The sequence below is a fragment of the Pinus tabuliformis genome, chromosome 1_1, assembly GCF_031772625.1.
Source record: "Pinus tabuliformis cultivar Carrire ecotype Pingquan chromosome 1_1, CPIR1, whole genome shotgun sequence".
Classification (NCBI taxonomy): Eukaryota; Viridiplantae; Streptophyta; class Pinopsida; order Pinales; family Pinaceae; genus Pinus; species Pinus tabuliformis.
The window spans coordinates 429,799,544-429,820,945 of NC_142297.1; the positions used below are offsets into that span (position 1 = coordinate 429,799,544).

At 35.6% G+C, this 21,402-nt stretch overlaps 1 pseudogene; it reads right to left on the minus strand.

Moving 5' to 3' along the window:
- Positions 1-2,720: 2,720 nt before the first annotated feature.
- Positions 2,721-21,402, minus strand: part of LOC149213551 (ruBisCO large subunit-binding protein subunit beta, chloroplastic-like) — a 32,870-nt pseudogene continuing 14,188 nt past the window's right edge.

Below are 21,402 nucleotides of genomic sequence, written 5' to 3' on the forward strand. Positions count from 1 at the left end.
ATTTAAACACTAATAATTTAGGACTTTGGTTATGTGAGAAAAAGGTTATTTATAATTATTTAAACACTAATAATTTAGGATTTGAAAGTAAGTGAAATGTGGACAAGAAAAACATAATTGTACATCCGGGTTTCTGTGGGATATAGCTGTCAGGCGTCAAGAAGACAGTGGGGCCGTGGAGGCAAAAGTCACATGCTGTACAGACAAAGTTGTTGTTCACTTCCAGATGAGAGAATACTATCACGTGAGGGAATTTCCCGAATTTGATTGCATAAAGGGTATGATACTATTACATGAAGGAGGTTTTAAGATAATTTGATTGCATAGAGGGTATGATACTGTAACATGAAGGAGGTTTTAAGATAATTTTTTAGTGAATTATTTTAATTTGAGATAAAAAAAAGTTTGTGTATTGTTTTAAGTATTGTTTTCAGGTGGGTGTTTAAAAATTATTGTCTTAAAAAATTATCTTTAAAATAATATATAACACAAACATTATTGTTTTTTATGAGACAATTTCATTTTTGTCTTTCTTGAAACAATTTTATTTTTGTCTCTTTAGAGACAATAGTATTAACTATCGTCTCTTTAGAGACAATAATTTTTTTATTTAAAGATCACTTTTGTCTCTCTAGAGACAATATAAAACAATAAATCCAGAAATATTTCACCATTGAAATAAATCGATACAAAAAACATTTAATGGAACCACATTTAATTAAAAATAAACTACAAAATCGTTGATTAATTCATGTTAGTGCATAGTGGAATTGAACCACCAACCTCCTGCTTGTAAGAAAGACGCTCTTCCATTGAGCTAGCACACTTTAAAGAATTATATGAAGAGTTATGGAAATCCTTAACATTACATTTATAGCCATTGATTTAAAAAAAAATGTTTGACACGTGATCTATAATCTTTATAAAAACTATAATCATGTAGACCATATTTTTAACTTACTAAAATAACTCAAGGGATTTACCTTAATGTCACACCCTGTAACATGACTCACACAGCTTGTGGAGTCCATTCAATGTATTGCTATAATGGCATATTTTCAGCACAAGAATGAATCTGAGCACGAAAGGACCAATAATATTTATCATCCACAAAACTTGGTAACAACTTTGTTTCCATATTACTAGCATACTATATGTTGTAGGTGAATGAAATTTTCCTAATCACCTAAGATATTGATTTAAATTTCCCATTTGACATAATAATTGCAACCTGTATTTCAACACATTTACAATGAAGTATCTATAAACAGATTGAACATAGTCCATCTAGACATTGATATGAAATGCCCATTTCACATAATAATTTGAAGTAACAAAAGCATTGGCCTAAAGTGGAAGAGTTATTAAGGAGACAATGAAAAACGTTCCTAAGTACCCCTAGGGTTCAACTTTGTTAAAAGACTGTAACATTTTAAATCTCATCAAAAAGCAAGTTAAAATATACTATTAATTTGACAACATAAACTATCATTACAAATTGCACCGATAAAAATTTGTAAGAGATCTCTAACTCAAAGTGAAAAAAAGTGGATATCAACTTGGAACATTAAACCAATATCTCAAAACCAATGCATAATAAATCAAGAACAACTCAAGAAAACCAATAATCCCAAAATAACCTGTAAAGTAGTGATATTAGCAAGTGGATCTAAAGGATGTATGCATTATCATTCATTGGCCTCAAAAGGTAACTAGGGCCTCTCAAGCTCGTAAAGAGTCATATATATTGCAAAGGAACAGACATTGTTGAGATATATATGGAATATTAGTGAAACAAACAATAATATGGAAAAATCCTCAACTCTTCTAAAAGGAGTGTCATTATTGAGCAATATTACTTCAAAAAAAATTGCAATGCTGGGGACTCCTCAAATTATAATCTCCCATCTCACTAGTTTCTGTCAAGTTTCCAGTATCCAAATTGACATAAATGTGAGTAGATCAAAAGCTATTGTTCAAGTCATTTGACATTTGGGAGGCCAATCACATCCTCAAAATTAACGATGCATAGACTCAAATGGCCAATCAAGCAATTCAAGCCACCCATTAATTGATCTGTAATTGGATTTGATAATAAAATTAAGAAAACGAAAATGAAATATTGCATTTTCCCTAAATTTCGAGCAAACCACCCAACGATAGTTAGAAAATGGCCTCCAAGTTCTAGAAATATATAGAGATTATATAAAGGAGGAGCGTAGAGAAAAGATAATAGGGAGTCAAATATAGAGAATGGGTAGAGAATGAAGGTTATTATCACATGAGGATGCAAACCAAAACAACAAGGTTACTATTACATAATGTTTCATCTATGCTTAACATCTTTAATCTCTTTTTATTATCCTTCTCTCAATTTATACTCAAGAGACAATCAAACCACTAAATGCCTTGTCTACTTATATGACGATCCGAAAAGAGATACAACTACCCTGCCCTCCAACTCCAAATAAGACATCTCACCAAATCACAACCTTCTCTACTCACATCCATGTTCCATCTAAATAAGTTGACTATCATCCAAACACTTTTGAATATAAACAATAAGAGACCTAGAACAGGTGCACAGAAAAAGACTACCAACACATTGCCAACATGCTACACTAGAGAAAATCGATGTTGTAATATCCCCTACAAGGGAATTCCACTCCAAACAATTTCATAGAAAGGATACACTTCCAAGTTCCAAGTAGCCAAATCAATCAAACCAAACTCTTTCTCTTTCTTGGGCAATCGACCCCTTCTCCACCATCGACCCCTTCTCCACCATACTTTGACCATAAATAGGAATGTAAGATCTATTCCAAAGACCAACATTGTGCTTAAATAGGCAAACTAATTTGAGACAAAATACATCCTCCCGACCACTATTAATTACTAGAAAATTAGATCATTATGTTGTTGGACATGATGCTCATCCTGACACTGTTGCAAACACCAATCTCACAAAACAACAGTGGAAAGCCTCACTCCAAATAAGTCCAAGATGCAAGCACTTATTTCCTATACCCTCTAATATAATAGTAGCTCCATGCATGAAAGGATTCAATTAACATGCATTATTCACCTTTATTTTAGTTCACATCATGTTTTTGCAAATATGAATCAGATTTTGTAATTGATTATGAATAATGTTCTACATGCATACCTTTGTTGCATTCAAGGCATCTTCCACTCTTAAATTATTTTCCTTCAACTTTGTCTTTGTTTGTGCTCCCACCTATCAACAATTATGAACACTATCATATACCCTCCATTCTTACTTTAAAAAAAATACATTGAAATGCAGTCACCAATATCCATCAACTAGATTCAGATTTCTATATTGCCAATAACAGGGAATGGTTACAGATAGCTACCATTAATTCAACCATGCAAAACTTTACCTGGATAATAGCAACTCCACCAAAAAACTTGGTAATTCTTTCATTCAATTCTTGTTTTTTGTAGTCTTTTTCTGCAACCTGCAAAGAAAGTGAGAATGCTATCATTGGTGAAAACATTTGATAAAATAGGTTGATAGGGAAGTTAACTGTCAATTCAAACATATTATGATATTAAAGCAACCTTAAGTTATTTAAATTTAATGTTTGTAATTATTGTTGCATGTTCCTTCAGAGGCACATATATTCAAAGTATAAAAAGTGCACCAAAATTGTTTCTTTCTACACTCCTGTCTTAACAACTCACAAGTCAAATTTGAGATTAATACCATCATCATGAATGATATTAATGATGAGATCCCTCCCCACAAGGTGATGGCAATCACCACTTTACAATATATGGTGGCTATACAAGGAAAGCAAGACAATAACTTCAATCCTCCATTTCGATAAAGCAACCTGTTTTTTAGCTATAGAGAAATAGCACACCTCAAACAATATTCTAATTTGAGACACTCTTTTATTAACAGCTTCCTTAGTGCTCCCATCACCAACTATCGTTGTTGAATCCTTGGTAAGTACCACCTTCACAGCAGTACCCAGAACCTTACTTCCAACTTTATCCAAGGGAAAATCCAACTTCATATGTGATAAGAGTGCCTGCAAAGAGAAAGAATAAAAAAAACAATATCTGCGAAGATATTAGAAAGTCGTGACTATAGACACAGTGAAGATATGTTATTGTAAATACCTCTCACTCAGTGAGAATATATCCTACTAACATGAAAATTTGTACTTGTAGAGCAAACCCATTACCAAATAAAGATTGTTTCCACGAAAAATGATATAAGAGTACTTATATACATACTGAGCTTTGTACTTAATATCTTAGTGCATGTAATATAGAAATGTCGTCCAAATATTGGCTTTTCCACTCTCCAAATCTGGGAACTTTCAAAGTGCAACCTTCAATGAACCATGAAGCTTGTTCACAACAAGAGTAGTCAAGGCTTCATGTTCAATGTCCTCAACAATGATCAAGATGAGATACCCTTGTCATAGGTATATTTGGGCACATCACTCCCAACATTCATATTAATACTATTAGGGCTCATCAAACCCTAATTCTATTGCTACATGCCCTAGAAAAGTCATCACATTGAATGCCATCATTCTTGAGAGTTTCCTGGCCTGAAGACATCCTCAAATGACTCCTTGAGGGACCATTGCATCCTTGGTTAGGGGTAAATGCACTGCATAACACTTAGGCCCATTCAAGCATGCTTTGTAGAGTACCTAGGCCCACTTTGACCTACGTTGGGCAAGATTGAGTGACATATTCATAGGGTTCTGGTAATATTCCTACATTCTAGACGATTCTAGAAGATTCCCACCTCTTATCCTCTCCTATGAGCTCAAAATTGGATAGGGAATGAATCAAATAACCTTGTGTCCTCTCATCTCTTCCTCCATGGAAACTAACTCCCAAATTTGAAAGCCATTCAATGCCCAATTTATGAAAAAACCACCTCCGTTTCCCTATAAATTGAGCACTCATCATAGTGATCAAGGGTTGGACTTTGAAGAATTGTAAGGAGATATTGTTGGTTTGAGGTTTGAGATCATAAGAAAGTATTGTTATGCTGCCGGAGTGTTGTGCTTTTGGTGTGATGAAGGATAGAACTTAAGCTGGATGAGTGACATGGGATCAGACTTCTTTGGTTGTAACTATTCCTTCTACTTAATAAAGTTGTTTACACTTTTTCCCATATTCTTGTCTTTATGTATGATGATTATATGTGTAAATTCTTTCGATTCCATTTTCTTATAGTAGATAGATCTCTTGCTTTGATTGGTTTTTGTCCTCTGTTTATGATTGCAGGTACTGATCGAGTGGATTCAGTTCGAGAAGGAGCGATGGGAGCTATTCAAAGGAGACAAAGGGAAGTGAAAGATAAAAAGTAGGTCCCTTGTCTCATTTATCTTCTATAAGAAAAGGTTAAACTCTTTAATTCTATTGTTCTAAGTGTAGCTACCCGCTTAGGGATGTTGTGTTTATCCGTAGATGCAAAATTCCACATAATAAATGGGCGACTTCGTTGGGGAACTATTATCATTCTGGGAAGTTTATATTCATCCTAGTACATGCTAGTAGACTTTACTTGCCTCAATTGATCTCATTTCATCCTTTTTAAAGTGTTTTTTTGTAAAAAAATTGTGCTTGAATGTCCCTTTAATGGCCTCTCGGGCACCAACACAAGCTTGGTCTGGAAACAATGCACTGCAAAGCACCCTTGGCTTGATGACAATGCTCTAAAGTTCACTGTCTCCCATTTAGGGCTGCATTGATCCTCCTTAGGTCAAAAATCCCACCTTTGGCTTGGTTTTTTCCAAATTTCCTTATGTTTTTCTTACTGAAACATCAATGATTGTTGTGTCTCTAAAATCAATTTGTGTTTCCTTCCCTAGCCCTACTTTGACCTTGATTGTTTAGTGTTTCTTGAGAGTTTTCTTTATCACTGTGAATTTGTTGTCAAGGTTAGTTTATGTCGAATAGTATTTTCTGAAAAGGAAGTGTCGTAAAGTCTTCATTTCTTTGCAAAAGAAACTTTCGTAAAGTCTTTGTTTCTTGAAGAAAAGTATTGATAGATTTGTTTGTGCATTTAGTTCCTTTTTGTTCATCTAAACACTAAAGGGACTGAAAAGAAAAACTTACATTTTGCATATTGTAGTTTGTGAATTCTTGATAGTAATAGCTAGGGAAATTGCATTAGGTGTGATCATTTCTCTTTGTGAAAGATCTGATTTCTCTATCCCTTACTAGCTATGGTTTTCATTGTTAATTGAATCAAAGAATGTTTCTCATGTTAGTTGCATTCTAGGAATTGCAAACATATATCACGTGGTGAACCTTGAAAGGAAAATTCTTAACAAGATCAACTTAAAAGTTATCTCAATTAACCTAACAGAGCATTGTAACTTAAAGCATAAAATTTGAAGGTCTTCCACGTACGTAAATATATCGTAGCTCATCCACGTATCTTCGGGTATATAGGGTGGTGTTATAGTACATAAAGTATAAAGGAATGCTCTCACTGTGCGGTTTCGCTTTAGACAACGCTAACACGGATTGGGCCTCCATGTGCTTTTGAGTATATTTGAGAGGACTACATTAGGTTGCTCTCCATCCATAGGTATCTAAGTCGGCCGCCTTGTACACTGTGATACACCGAACACAACATTTGGGGAGATTGCTTGCACATATGTTAAGTCCTTGGTTTACTGAGGCAATATATTGTAGTTCACAGCTTCTTGGTAATCCTTTTGCCTAGATTATCCCTCTTTTGTTTTGTTATGTTACTTCGATTAAAATAAAATTAATTAACCATGGATAACATCCTCCACGTCACTCATTAGTTGATCTTAGGTTGAGACATATGGAAACAACTTCGGAGTCCACGAATCAAGGAATTTCTTTTGATGGGAATTGTAGTCCTTTTCCTCCTTTCAGAAATATTGGTGCTCCATATATGGCTACATTATCCCTTCCAGGACTTACCATCGGATTTCTAGTATGGTTGTTCTCAACCTCCTTGGCTCTGCAACTGAATATTCCTACAACTGGATAAAATCAACCTCTAGTTGGGTTATATGCTTGATGGTTATCATACCTATGGTTTATCATACCATCCATTACTTTGCTTCTGGGTCAATGCTGCCAATTCATTCAGTGTCGTTGACATGTTCAAGAGAAGTCACTCAATTAAATTTATCCTTTGCAATATTCATAAACCTTCATTTTCATGACTGCCATTCCTGAACCTTATGTTGTTAGTCACATTCTGTCTTCAAAATCATTACACTCATTTCGTTTCGCTGATAGGGGATATATCAAGGCCCTCCTGCGACGAGTCACTTCTTTTCTACATCAACACATTATCCAGGAAGTTGACTTAGAAACATCCTTCCAGTACCTTGAGGCTTGCATTCATCAATGGTAAGTTTTTTGCTTCCGGCAATAGGTTGACATCACTGGCCTTCGACTGAAAGACTTTTTATGGTGTTCGACATCAAAACATCTATTCACACCATGCAGAATGTGCTGAAGTACCTTGAGAATCATTATCATTATCAGTGATCTCTCTCACATTTGTTAATAGCTTACATCATTGGCTGGTTATCAGATGGTGTCTTCCCATGTTCAACTTCTGACCACATTTTCACATGGTTAGACTCGTACTTGAGCGAACGATTAGACGAGATAGAAGACCCGAGATCTAGTTTCATCCATCTAGGCTACGATTTCAGGAAATTACTAAATCATATGTACGATGGCTTTACACAGATGGTCCTCCTATCATGGGTCTATATCTGTAGATGACTATATGATTTATGTACATGTAATGAAAAGTTTGTATGCTGAGCATTGGTATGCCCTCCCATAGCAATTCATGGAAAATCCAAAATATCATGATATTATGTATTGTAATTGATGTAGGTCACCATCCGCTTCAGAACCTCCTCATCACATCTTAAAGCATATCACTCAACATTATCATTTTCGACTTCATTCTTTAGGGTGCAGCTGTTACAGGTCTATCTAGGCACATCACTCCCAACATTAAGATCAATACTACTAGGGCTCATCAAACCTTAATTCAGTGGCTACATTCCCTAGAAAGTCATCACATTGAATGCCATCATTCTTGAGAGTTTGCTGGCCTGAAGACATCCTGAAATAACTCCTTGAGGGACCAGCACAACCTTGGTCAGGGTAAAAGTGCTGAGGAGCACTTAGGTCCATTCAAGCCTGCTCTTCAGAGCACCTAGGCCCACTTTGACCTACGATGGGTGAGATTGAGCGAAAATCTTCATAGGGTTCTAGGAATATTCTTACATTCTAGACCATTCTAGAAGATTACCACCTCTTATCCTCTCCTATGAGCTTGAAATTGGATAGGGAATGAATCAATTAACCTCCAATCCTCTCATCCCTTTCTCCAAGGAAACTAACTCTCAAATTGGAAAGCCATTCAATGCCCAATTTATGACAAAACCACCTCCATTTCCCTATAAATTGAGCACTCATCATAGTGAACATGGGATGGACTTTGAATAATTGTAAGGAGATACTATTGGTTTGAGGTTTGAGATCATAAGAATGTATTGTTATGTTGTCGGAGTGTTGTGCTTTTGGTGTGATGAATGATGGAACTTAAGCTGGGTGAGTGACATGGGATCAGACTTCTTTGGCTGTAACTCTTCCTTCTACTTAATAAAGTTGTTTACACTTTTTCCCATATTCTTGTCTTTGTGTATGATGATTATATGTTTAAATGCTTTCAATTCCATTTTCTTATAGTAGATAGATCTCTTGCTTTGATTTGTTTTTATCCTCTGCTTATGATTGCAGGAGATGATTAAGCGGATTCAGCTCGAGAAGGAGTGACGGGAGCTATTCAAAGGAGACAAAGGGAAGTGAAAGATAAGAAGTAGGTCCCTTGTCTTATTTATCTTCTATAGGAAAAGGTTAAACTCTTTAATTCTGTTGTTCTAAGTGTAGCTACCCACTTAGGGAAGTTGTGTTTATCCGTAGATGTAAAATTGCACATAACAACCCCCCATGGATGGCCTCTTCCAATATTGTGATCAAGTCTCTTGTAGTTGTGATCTTTTTTTCAACCAATAATAGCTTCAAATTATAAGAAAATATAAAGATGCAAGTTCATTTCCAAATTCCTGATTAGTGAATTTTAAAAATCAAGCACAAATAAATATAAATTTATAAACCCTCTTCCCATGTTTAGTATTGATCATATTTCTTTTTTATCAGTATTCTAAATCCAATATTGTATAGATTCAAGAAATAACAGAAGGTTCATAAGGTGCAGATTTTTAAATTCCATACAAAACCAACGCCCAACCAAATTGAACCAGGAGGATGTGCCATGAATATATGACAGATGAAGGTAATTGGGAAACAATTCCACAACTCAGATGAGAGTTTATTCTAAAAATGTTACACATGATTTCTATCCATTCTCTTTTCATTACAAGGAGCACTAACAAATTGTAGCACAACAAGAAAAGGCAAGAAGCTTTCAACTCACATCAATTACCTTGCAATTTTCATACTCGAACATCTTCTCACTATCAATCACAAAGTATAGATGGATATATCCATGATCAAATTGCATTCCCTCAACGACATACAATTTTTTTCTGTACTTTTCCCCTCTTCAAGTGTCACAACACCTTTCCTTCCAACTTTACTCATAGCCTCTACTATCATGTTTCCTATTTCATAATTATTCCCAGCACTTATTGTAGCAACATCTTCTAATTCACTATCTTCAACCTAGAGAATAATTTTGATTACAGGGTCTTAAGTTTTAGCATGTACACTCCCTTATAGATAACATCTGTCCTAGATGTTTCACAAGTAACTCCTCAACATTCTACCCTCGAGTCTTGTAGAAACTCTAGCTGACAATTTTGGATCAACTAATTTAGCATGTTGAACTCACAAATAATAAAGTGAAAGATGAAGTGAGTAACTATACTAGGGGGAGTACTTAGGAAGGATTTCCTTATTTCTAGAAAGGTGCCCTACATTGGAATGATTAAGTATCTAGTGGTTAAGTTGGTATAGATGCCATGAAAGCATGTAATGATGGATGTAGTGAATCAGTGATCTTAAATGTCCATCCTACCTATGGTTTGTTGATTGAACATAGCTAGGGTACTCCTTTGGGGGAAAATATTGAGTTTGACTTGTAATATGCCACACGCCTTGTGTTCAGAGGGAGAACCTATAGATTGTAGAGGGAACCCTAGCAATTACATAAATTATCTCATGTATACATCTGATGATATGAGTGAATATGTAATGAGCCTTAACACTGAGCCTGCAGAAATTTCTAAGGATTCGATGAACGAGGATGGGAGGCCTGAGCCTACTAGTCTGTGGAATATTAGTTTTGATCTGGCTTCTTCTAAAGACGGTTTTGGGGTAGGTGTTTTTCTGGTTTCTCATGTGGGTACTCATCATCCTTTTTCATTCAGATTGGAGTTTTAATGTACCAACAATGTGGATGAGTATGAAGCCATGGTGTTGTGTCTTAGGACTGCTAGGAAGATAGGAATGAAAATGTTGAAGATAATGGGTGATTCCGAGCTAGTAATCAATTAGGTGAGAAAACAATGTTAAGCTAAGCATCCAATACTGAGGTAGTACAGAAAGAAAGTATAGGATTTGTTCTATTTCTGCATGAGTATATATATCTATGTCATCAATCATGATTACATAGTATTAGTGTATGACTACTCACCCACATCCTCCAAGACAGTTGCATAAAAAATATGATGGTTGAGTGAAAAAATCGCATGGAATACATCATAGGTGTGTCGTGGATACATCATGTATACACAGTACATCAGGAGAGGAGTATAGCTCTGACTCTGGACCTCTCCCTCAAGAGGATCATTTGTCAGTATCTACTGCAAGCCCTATCTGCATCTATATCCCATGCCTCGTAGGGTCATCTGTGAGGTGGTGGTCCTCACTCTCATAACTCTAGCACTGCTCACTATCTGTGATGTCCCTGACCTCTTCCTACCTTACCTTCTAGCCTCCTTATATCCCCTTAGCTCGGTCTGTAGGCTCTCCTTCTCTCTCCTTAGCTAGATAATATTTGTGTCCCTCGCTATTATCATTGTACCCAATAGAGCTATATTAGTGTTATAGTGTTTCATGGAACAAAAATATCTTACATGCTAATGAAAGAGAACTCCCACTTTTGAACCTATGGAAAGAACCCCATCATAAAACCAAGAATAGTGAGAGTCAATCATTAACATTGTTATACCAGAAGACCCATGAGGTCTCAGCAATGAGAACGCAGATTGAGGCAATGTAAGCATCTCAAATCCAAGATATGTTTGAATTCTTAAAGTTAACATTCAAGCAAGAGGGAGAGTCCAATCCATAAATCATGTTTGTGTCAGTTTATTTGGATAGTGATTAGAATATGCTTTCATAGAAAGTTTTAAATAATGTCAAGGAGTTAAAATGATACTTCTCAATGAATTTGACTCCTAAAAAAATTCAAAATTTCAAGCAATACATGGTTATAAATATTATGTACTACAGATAACAGGAATGGCCAGCCTGAACCCTAGTTTCCATGTAAATTAAATCCTTGTTTCTGTAAATAATTGTAGAGATGATGAAATGCGGAGCTGAAATAGAGATCATGAAATGCAGAGCTGGAAGAGACATCATATTTACTAAGTCACCATATGTCATGGAATTATCTGACACTAAGGAAATTTATTTGGCCAAAAGCAGTCAAATTCCAATAATCAAATGTAGCCTTCTTCTAGAAAGTCTTTCAAAAGTTTCACTTACATCATTTAGCATTACCAGGGCACCCTTGTATCCACCAAACACAATAGAATTTTCAGGTGGTTGTCTGGAAAATCACACGGGTGAGTGAGACTGGCGGAATTTCACTTATGGGGACTTATCGACCTACGTGCAGCCTAGAAGCAGAGAAAATTTGAGTGCACATCCAAAGACACACATAATACCAAGAACTGTCCAACAGGTCATTTGTAGCTAGCTATGTTATCAGAAATTGGAACTCAAAAGGGAAATGAGAATGAAATAAGAAATAGGGATAGAGGATTTTGGGGAAAATAATTGTTAGCTCGCTCCACTTGATTATTCATATACTATTGTAGTGTCAATATGGGAATGGGGAGAGAACAGGGATGGGACATGAAATGGGTATTCTGGTAGTCAATGGCAAGTGCAGTGTTAGTGAAGTTAATTGAAAGAAAAAAGAATGTGATGATTTCAAATTAATTAGGATCTCCCAAGGGAAGGTGATAATGTGAGTGTCTATTGGTCATGGAGATATTTGAACTGAGTAAAAAAAAAGTCTCACACAAAACTTGGATCTATTACAGATTTGAGATATGGGAATCTTCCCCAAAGTGGAAAGGGAAAATTTACCCAAGACAAAACACCTACAAAGAATAAAACCCAAAAACACACATAGATGCCAACAAAAAAACAAATATGGCCTTGAAAAATCCATATACCTTCTTCTGCAATTCTTTCCTTCGTCTCCTCCATGTCTTTAACACTAAACTGAAACCTCTTGATTCCATCACCAATCCACACATAATAATTCTATGTTTCCTCCTCCGTATGTTCACTTCTTGGATAGGATCCATTTTCATAATATTTCCCTGACCCTTCCTCTATTTAGGTGCAATTTTCGGAGCCTTACATGATTCCACCCCATTCGTAATATCACCTAGAGAGCTTGAGCTACAATCCCCACTCACCCATTCTTAGCACAAGAAAATGATCCAAAGACTCCTCCTTTGGTATTATTCTCCACCTTGTGAGGGCAGATGGAGGTCGCTAGTCTAGAATTTGGAGGCTTCAACTTGTTCGTGATGGTGAGCAGAGCTTTCTGATTGGATATATCATGGTATCACACCTTAAGGCCGCTAGTTTTAGGGACAATCATTTTGTCTGGAATAACCACCAAATAATTTATTTACACTTTCATTGAATTTGGTGGAAAGGAAGAAGAGATGCCCATTAGGGTTCTATTTTGTATTTCCTTACCTCTTTTTATCTTGGTGTTTTCCTTCTAGAGGGCAGCAAGAGGCTACGTTCTGACCGCCATTTCTGGTGGAAGGCTCCAATATGTCGATTAAGGCTTTGATAGGTGTGTCTGACTTTCCATGACCACTATCTATAAGAAACTTGCCACCCTTCTGAGCATTAATAATTTATTTTTCTAGCAGAAGTCCACTGCCCATTCGAGCCAACCCACCACCATCTGCCATGAGCTAAAATTTACACCCCAATCCACCATCACTCCCTTGTTCTCTCATTCTCTCCAAGCTTCCAAGTGACCCCATGGTCTCCAATAGTCTTTCTCAGTGTGGTTGGATCAGAGGGTTCTTTAAATGATATTTCTCAACAACTATTGGGATACATTATAATAATTAATAAGAGTGTGAAAATTCCTAAATTGCTTATAGTTGTGTTAGAGTACATAGATATATACCATTTTTGTATATTTCTTTCCATCACTTCATAGACATAGCCTATATATTTCTAGTGCACACCCTTGATATATTACACTTCACATTACTTAAAATCCCATTACCTACCTTTGGTCATCCCTGGTCATTATACAAGCCCTATTATCTAAAATAGTGCCTTTTTATGGCTATCAAAAAGAGTATCTAGACATATCATTTATGTTAAAAGATATTGAGATATTCTTATTGTAATTGCTTTACAAACATAATAGTAGATTCCTTATGGACATAACCAGTAGGTGCTTAAAATGAGGGTTTTTTATATGACAGTGAGCTATAAACTCCTCAGTTTGTATAATATTGTTGCTGTTGTACCCGATTATGCAAGGGAAGGGGTACATGTTTCATATGTTCCAAAATTTGCAAAGTTTTTACTAAAAATAACCCATGTTTGTACATAAAAGGTTATGATTCTTCTGGTGAACAAGATGAAGATATTTCTGATGAAGTGGAGTTCTTGGGTGATGAGAATGAGGCAGAGTATAAAGAATTAAGATCACTTGTGAAGAGGGGGTCCAATTCAAGAGAAAATTTCAAAGAAAAGAATTATGGAAGATGTGGGATAAAACAATAGTTCGTAGATAGAAGGAAGAGAGAAGATCATGGTGGTCACTTACAACACAATTTGAACAGTGTAAATGGATTGAGCTAGTAATCTCAGGTATGTAGAAATATCCTCTTGTTTAACAGATTTATATACTGATCATAGCAGGATCCTCTGAATTTTTCTTGTAAATTATATGTAGATGGGATTTGTTTTGAAGAAACCATTTCATAATAGTTTGTTTAGCTAGCCACCATATGCAACTATAAGCCAGACACAAAATTGCAAAAGGTCTAGAACCCCAACTCCATATAGACCCTCACCTGTCTAATCTCAATGCATGCGTCAAAATACTAGAACAACCTTAAATAAAAACCTCCTTAACTTTCAAGCTCCATAAGTGGTCCCTCAATACCACCTACAACTCTGTTGGCATGCTCTAGAGAATAAATTCAAGGTTTGATTATGTTTGCAAGTGAAACTCCTCCTTGGGGAGCATTCCATGCAAAGCCAAATAAAGATGCTACTGAAGGCATGTGTCCTACCTAGCCTCCTATTGTTGGTGACATGTTTGTGGCAGTAAATTTATGGAAAACCCAGTAAGTGTTGTTCATTCTATGCTAGTATATGATCAAGCCCAAGAGAGCTGCTCTTAGCAACAACCTCCTGCAAAGAATTTTCATGATCCATTTAGACAAACTCTGAACTAACAGAATTTCTTGAGGCCTCAACATCATCCAGTTGGAGGGATTCAACCAGGGCAACCTTCTTCTAGGCCATCTTTCCCAGACTCTACTGGAGGTGTTCACCAAGTCCAACCCCTTGTTCTTGGTGCAATTATTCTTACTAGGAGCTAGATGAATTCCAACCTCATGAATTTCTCTTACAGGCTAACACATTTTACTTTTATGAGAGAACCAACACAATATAATAAGATTCATCCTAACTTACCCAATAGAACTTGGACTAGAAAACACTCTGACCAAGTAGCTAGAGGGCCTCAAGTACCATCATTGGATGCAAATCAGAGGGATTCCAACCCTATGTTGTTTAATCAGGTGCAAACTTGTGTTGGAGTTCCAGTTACACAAAATTTAAGATTGTATGCCAACATTAGAATGAATATTTTGAACATTGGATCTCTTCCTCAACAAAATATTCTTCCATGTCCCATTCTGTGGGGACAACTTGCACCTATATTTCAGGTGAATCCAAATCAATAATTTTGAAATGGAATTAAGGAAGATAATGTGAGTGTTCCTTTCTCTCAGTTAAATAATATTTCTAGCAGCCATTCCAACGATAGTTTTCCTTTCTCTCAACCAAATAATATGTTTAGCAATCATTTCAATGGGAATGCTCCTTTTTTTCAGACAAATAATATGTCTGGCAATAATTCCAAATCAATCCTTCGAGGTGGGCACACACCCGATGCGGCCAATCACGAAAATTCACAACCAATTTAAATGGCTCTCAATGGACATTGTTTACTTTCTATTATTTTTGATTGAATGCAGGCTTCCATTGGAACTTTTCACAAGCCAGTTTATGCACAAAACTATGGCTCATCTTATATCTTGATATTTAAGCCGGGTACATATTTATCTAGCAACAAAGATAGTTTAAAGTTATGCTTCTTATTTAAAAGATAGAATTTTATGTATCAAAGTACTATTTTTCTTGTATGTATATTTTTGTATTATTTGCAAACTAATGGTCTAGACATGATTCACAGTTGTTTCTACTTCATGATGCACCATGTATTGGAACAATATAACTAAAAGACATTGGAGGGGAGTGAGTTATTACCAATTAAGTTTGCTAATAATGAATATAATATATATCATATCATAGAAAATGTGTGAAGTATGCATTATGCTTTAGCACCTTTAATATATCTTGTTTTAATATTTTCTTACGTGTGACACTAGTGGGAAGGTTTGACATGGATTTTGATATGATTACTTTGCATGGCATATCAATAAAACAAAATTAGATTTGCTTCAAATTCTACACAATTTGGTTCCTAAGTGTTAAGTACCCTAAACAATATTAAATTCCAACTAATACTTTCCCACCTCAGTAGTAGTTATTGAACTATTAATCTGTGACATGCATTGTGCAACAAAAAAGGGAAAATGGAAAAAAGATGTTCAAAGTATCATATTAAGCCCAGAAATTAAGGTTTCAGATGACTCCTACATGAAAGTAGAGTTCATTTCCTGATTTTTGTTCTAATTTAGAGGAAATGGAGCTCTATAAAGTACCATTGTGCACTTCTATCTTTCATCATTCCAATGAGATTTTGAGCTTGAAATCCATCATGTATCTCTCAGTTTTCACTTCTCGATATCATTTCTACCATTTAATATTGGTTCACTCAAGCATATGGAGGAGCTTGATATCCTTTAATAAACTAAATACTTTACCAAATCATATTGCCAATTTAATGGCTTTATAAATTTTGAAGGTAACAAGCAACAAACTAGTGGACTTGCCATTTGGGCTATCAAGTCCACCAAACCTACAAACTATTGATGTGTTGAACAATAGTTGACATCTTTGGAATCTATAATTTTTTTTTCCAAGATGTCAGTTAGGTAAATTAACATACATGAGGATATCTTATCTTATATTGCTATACGTTTTTAGCAACATAATAAACCCTGCAAAAGCTAGAAAATTCTTGTCTAGATGAGTTGTAATTTGGAAGGAAATGATGCATTGGAATAACAGGTTGTTGAGTGTGAGCCAACAAACTTTTCTATTGAGAAAGAGGTATTTGATTCAAATTTATGTAAGGAAAAAATAAAAAATCCATCTGAATGAGATCGTAAAATGTCTTTGTCAAGCCTTTATTCTAACAACATGCCAACTATTAGATATTCTCTCATATTCATACCATTACTCTAAGAGCATGTCAACTATTATATATTCTCTTACATTTAGACCAAGAAAATAGTGGAAGTGGTAGCACCATGATAATCAACAACTAAGGGCTCGTCAAGACTGATTGAACAATAGTAGGAAGCTTTGTGTTGAAGGTCATAAACAAAGACAAAACATGGAAATTATAATAGAGTCAGTGTCTGTGTCAAATGAGAAATTATATCATGGACAAGAGAGGGGTGAGGCACTGATAAGAAAATTTCTTGCAGTGAAAAAGAACTGGATCCTAAGATACAGGATGTGTTAATAAGAGGCAAAGATCCAAGATCCAGGTGACTCTAGATGCATTAATGCCAAAGAAAATGATTCCATATCTCTAGTGAAAAAGTCAACATTAAAAGGAATACAGTCTTTGGATGATCTTAATTGTAAGTTTACTAATTCCATTAGTAATAATTTTGGAATAGTCATTTCTAATGTCATGTTGATTATAGATCAAAGTGCAACATCCCTTGGTCCTATGAAGGATAGTGGTCGATTAGATTGCTTCTCTAAGGCCAACAACGATGATTTTCCCACGCTGAGTAAGCACCATGGTATTTTTATAGAAAAAATATAAGCCTAAAAAAGAAAGAAAATATATGGAAGAATTTTCCTTGGCATCTCAAAAATATAGCATTGAGTCTTTCTGTAGAATTAATGAGAAATTACCTGATGGCTTCTATGATGTTGATTGAGATCACCAATTTAAGCCACTGATAAACTTTGAAAGGGAGAACCTTTTCTTATATTCTCAGGAGATTATTTTGGTTGATAGAAGAAGTGATGTGTTGGATGCAATAGCTCTATCCAATAAAAAAAATTCCTGATTTGAAGAACTATAGTGTTACTACTTTCTCTCTGTGTCAAAATGCTTTGGTGGAAATGATAAATCTTTGAATATGTCACCCATGTGAAAAATTGCTATCCAAGATTTTAATTACAATAAATCCGATACCAAAATTCTTTGGTGGAAATGATAAATATTTGAATATATCACCCATTTGAAGAATTGTTATCTAAGATTTTAATTACAATACATCCACTACTAATATTTAGGGGTGTAGGAATTAATCTAATATTTTAATTAGAATATATCCAAAATTAACCTCTCCAATGTTTGGAATGAATTTGTGCTAAACGTGGGTGGATCTATCTAGGCATTGGACTGGCGTCCTAAAGGAAATCAAGGTGTTGGAAACTAAATTAACTGTGAGTACCTTGCAGTTGGAGCACATCCACCTGGTTGTTTATATCACAGACTTGGTTAAATACCTATAACTGGGAAAAGTATTGTTTAAATTTGGTCTATTTTCAACGCATGTGAGTGTAAAGGATCCACCTTTCAAACAATAGAGGGTGAGAGTAGAAAAAAATAAAATGCATAAAAGTGAACCTGATTATGAAGAAGACAAAGTATCTACAGTGCTTGTCCTGTTTAAGGAGCCTATGGTAGGGAAATACTCTATTCCAGAACTAGTAGAAGTTCCAGATAAAAAAAATGGTTTTCATGAGGGATCCAGTTGGAAAAAATTGGTTGAAAATAAAGAGCAAAAGATGAGGAACAAGGGAATCTAAAAAATATCCCTACCACAATATCAATTAATCCCTAAGTGCTCAACCCTAGCAATCTCTTAGTGCATACCAAATCCAACTTTACATGAGCTTGTTGCACATCTGAAGCATTTATTTAAAAAAAATATTGACAGTGCAATGAAACACAATATGATTTCAAGCCATTCTTTAAAACACAGGAATTCAAATCATAGTTTGAATATCTTTGTGAACCCTGGTCTAAATTTGATTATAGAGCTTACGTCGATGCCTAATTTTTGTGGTTTTTACAATAATTGTCCCCTGATAAGTTTCTTGTGCCTAGTTAAATTATATAAATATCACACCCTAGATGGTATCAAGGGAGTGGTGTTTTGGAGGTAAGTTGCAACTGCTTAGGATTTTAGTCCTAAGAAACAAAGGATGAACAAAATGGTTAGTACTATTTTTATGAACATATTTACTTGCAATAGATATAGATATGAATTTTCTTGTCTATTTGCATTATTTCATCATTACACAATAATTAATGTGTCATGGACTTATTTGGGGAAGAATTTTACCTCATTCAGGCTTCCAAGGAAGGCAGCTAAAGAAAAATTGTTTGAAGACGAACAACATGAAACCCATCTCGATGAACGCAATAGAACTAATACATCATCTTATCTGTTATAAGTTTTGCAAATTCCCCTTCTGGATGGACTCGATAGAGACTTGAATCACAAGTGTCGAAATTCGGTTCGAAATACGAAGTAACAATGGATGAGCATGTGCATACGCCACCTTATAGCCCTTCAATTTCCCCCAAGATTGAATATTGACTGGGGGAAAACCCCAACCAACTGACTAATGACTTGCATTCCTCAAATAACCATTTCACAAATCTGCATTGCAAATTGATCATCAATCTTGAGAAGGAAGATCTCACACGGCTAGTTTTTTTGGTTTGCTGTCAACCCATTTCTTGAAAGTATACTGAACCTTCTCGCTCGAGTTGGCATCAAATTTGTAGGGCTCCTTTAGGAAATTTCTTAGAATGGAAGCACATGCATTGGCATAGGCAACCTAGGTCATTCTTGCTTCCCTCCAGAAGGGGCTTTTGCCATCGCCGCCATAGATCCCATCACAGAAGCCATTCTACTCTGTTCTCTCTCTGTGCCTATACAGACTACCTTCCAGAAGAGGGTTGTTGTCATCATCGTTGTAGATCCCATTGCAAAATCCATTATAATATGTTCTCTCTATGTGCCTATACACGCTACCCTCCAGAATGGGGCTTCTTCCATCACCGCAATAAATCCCACTGTAGAAGCCATTCTACATTGTTATCTCTATTTTACTGTACACACTGCCCTCCAAAAGGGGGTTTTTATCGTCGCCTCCATAGATCATACTACAGACGACATTTTGTAGTATGCTACCTTCTCTCATCTTGCTTATTTTGCCTCCTGTTCTCTCTATGTGCATGTACACTCTGCCCTCCAGAAGGGGGTTGCTGCCATTGTTGTCATAGATCCCATTGCAAAAACCTTTTGACAACATGTTGCATTCCCCTTCAATTTGTGTTGCCTTCCCCTTCAATCATCCCACTCATTCTTCCCTCTTTGTCATCTACGCCCTTTAATCATTCCACTCATTCCTTTTAGCAAAAGGCCTCATTCCTTTTTGACATTTTATGAGGCCCATCAAATAGAATAGCTCAACATTTTATGAGGCCCATACCGATATTAACATCATCTAATCTTGAAATAGATCTTCCAAAACCTCATTGCTCTAGAAACAAGCAAATGAACTTTTGAAGTCAACAACTTATGCAATTTGAAAGGTAAGGAAATTAGACAAGAAGATTCACAAGGTTCCATTTGAAAACATGAAAACCTGGTAACAACAAATTTTATTTATACTCAATTCCTAGGTTGGGGACAAATCAAGTCTTTGAGATGTCACATATAAGTAATTAATATGAATAAAATGTCGAGTTTCAATAAATGCAACAAAATAGATAAGTTTTATGCATCTCATGAGTCCATAGGTGATAACCCACTCCCAAAAGGAATATCAAATATGGAAATCACTCCATGACAAATATAACCTAGGTAGTAGCAATCCACTCCAAAGAAAAATCTACCCCAAAAAGCCAAAAATGGAACCCAAAACAACAGAAAAGGTGTCCAAGCAAGTAAGAGTCATCTTCAAAATAGTTATTAACCTTTGTCAACCATCTAAAAGCATAATAATGTTGATCTTCCTTACAATGAAAGTTGACTCCAACAAGTAACCCAAGGCGTCAACAATGCATAACTATAGATAAGGCACCAAAGGATGGCCCTATTGATACAACTAATGTAACACTATCCATAGGGATAAGGCTTTATGAAAAAAAAAAGGCCAAGGAATTGGTGAAAAGATCACTCATTATACCCACACATTGTGAATCATAACCTAAGCACATCAATGTATCTTAAAGATGAAAGAAAACCCAACTCGATCATAGGATTTTCAAAGTCAATATTCGACTTAAGGCATTGTTTCCCTATCTCTCTAGCCCACTCCATTGCCTCCTAGGCTGACCAGACTCTTGGAAAAACCTAGTCCACTTCAGTTGCACTACATACTTGGAAACTCACCAGATCCTCAAAGCAAAAGCCTTTGCCACAAATTTGTAAGCAATGGTAAGCAAAGTTTTAAGCTACCAACCACCTATAGAGTATCTCATTGCATTCTTAGGAATAGGCTTCATCAAGCTCTAATTCAAATTTGAGGGACTCAAAGAGGAACCTAGAAAAAAAAATCTACATCTAAACAATAAATATGATCCCCAATAAATTCCCACGTGAACTTAGA